This window comes from Schistocerca americana, unplaced genomic scaffold, assembly GCF_021461395.2.
Source record: "Schistocerca americana isolate TAMUIC-IGC-003095 unplaced genomic scaffold, iqSchAmer2.1 HiC_scaffold_167, whole genome shotgun sequence".
Classification (NCBI taxonomy): Eukaryota; Metazoa; Arthropoda; class Insecta; order Orthoptera; family Acrididae; genus Schistocerca; species Schistocerca americana.
Window position 1 is genome coordinate 239,015 of NW_025725757.1, and position 2,416 is coordinate 241,430.

Below are 2,416 nucleotides of genomic sequence, written 5' to 3' on the forward strand. Positions count from 1 at the left end.
ATATACATATAAATATGTAATCACATTTCTCATATAGTATCATCTTATTGATCATAAACATATCTCAACAGCATAATACACATAGTTGTTGCAATAACAACATCATAACACCTCATTCAAATCTCAAAAATGTCGTAGCTTTCTTCAATACTCTTACAACCTTTAAAAAATGGTCTCTGCTCGTTTCAATAAAGTCATCTACCTCAAAAGTACTTCAAAAATCATTATCCCATACCAAATACATCATTCAAAACTCTCATAGTATCACAATGGTTCAAAAAAAATGAAGAGTTCACAAAGTACAGGCAAAATACAGTTTCATAAGTGTGAAGTTATCCAACTGTATAATTGCATAAACATGTGTCACTGATGTAGTAAAAAAATGATTAACTCTCTGAGTTAAATGATCAGATAGCTGTGTAATTCTGTGTTAGAGAAATATGGTACTGATGTGTAAAGTTGTATAAGCAAATACCATATTAGCTAGGGCTCCTAGTGCTTGCCACACGCTTAGTACACAAGGTAGGCGTTTACCCCCTGAGGATTAATGTAATTATACCCTCAGGTGTTACAGATTACAGCAATGGAATGAGATGCATCATGGAAAACCTTTGTATCTTTGTAATTCAAAAATCTTTAAAAATAAATGTTTTAAGTACAAAATTAATCACTCAAATACATGAACTGTAGCGCTAAACTGTGTGTCTTGTTGTAAGATAATCTCTGTCATTAATTAATGGTAAAATGTTGCCAAGTGCCATAATTATCGTCGTACTTAAGCAAAGTTCTGTAGAAGTCAATGTACTTACCTCATAATGAACAAAAGTGAAGTGCTATGCATATAGATATCGTAGTTATCACGTACATTACCATGATCAAGAAAGTACTATACTATAACGTATTGTTGTGCTACCAGAAAGACTGCATCATTGTAGCTATACGATAAAAGTTACTACTAAAACATGTTTTACTTTCCAGAAGAATTCAAAAAATCTGTGTAGATATAAAACAGATCTAGTGCAAAAGCAATAATATAAATTCTGTCACTTATCAGTAGCGTCGCGATATAATGATGTAGCTGTCAAAGAAACCAAATACTAAGTCATCTGTAATCTCTCAGAAACTACTTTAAATCCAGAATGTTTTTTCAAGTAAACCAAAATGTTGCATCAAAATCTCATTAGCAGTACTAGTATATGTTTTAATTATGTAGGCCTTATAGTCATAATGTAATCTTGCAACTAACAAGCAAGAATGTACACACACTATAACACTGTGTCGCTTGTTCACTATAACAATGCATTCGTAATTACTGTCTAAATATGTTCCCTAGGTTCTAGACTGGATAGTTAACTTCAAAACATTGTTGTATATTAGCGATTTCTAAGTGTGACAAAGCGTACTAGCAATGTGAAGTAAAAAATTTTATTGCAAAGACTAAGTTAAAAAGCAGATTATCTCTCAATAAACGGTTTTACATGTGAAATGTGGTGCAATCCTTAACTCTTCCTAGTACGCAGAGTTTCATCTTCAACGTAATTATCATGTGGTATACATCGGTAAAGAATGCTCAGATCTTTCTCAAGGATAGCATCTATGTTATTTTTTTCTGAGCCAGTCGGCGCACGTGGCTATCTGCGGTGCGAGTCATTGTCTGTTACCTTTGCTGTCGTGCGTCATTACTGGTGTTTGGAATCTAACTTCTACAAAGTCACCTTGTCGAGAGGGCCCTACCCTGTTTGAATCCCGCCAGTTCTGATGACATTCAGGCTGTCGTTATGATTATATCATCTGTCGTCATGTCGGTAGTTTCTGTAGTATCTTTTTGTCGGTCATGTGTGTAGGATTTCTCCCTGAATCGTAACTGCGCGGTGGACCGTTACGTCTGAAGTTATTCTGTCTCCCTTGGTAATAATTATGTTGGTGCCCATATTGTCTGTTTCTCTGATTGTATCTGTCATAGTCATTACCGCTGACAGGTGAACTTTCCCTCTAATTATTATTAATCTGCCAACAGTTGTCATACGAGTGGTGTCTGTTTTGGTCACAATTTGTGTTGTAAGATTAGCCTTGTCGTGTCCAGTTGTTATTTCTGTCATTGCAGAATTGTGATGGATGTGACCTGTAATTGTTGTGTTCCTGTTTTCGCATCCCGCGATTGTCAGTGTAAATTCCCAATTCTTGTAACAGTCCCTGAAAAGCTTCGATGTCGTTTTTGCAACGTCCTGCCAAAATAATATGTCTTAAATGTTCAGGCAGTTTGATTCAGCAAATGTGAATAAGTTCTGAGGGGCTGTATGGGTTTGACAGATACTGATTCCTGTGCAACATGTCTTCAAAATATTTGACGAGACTGAAAAATTCAGATTGTTCGAAATGTTTCATGATTCTGATGCTATGTTTCACGCGATCTTGA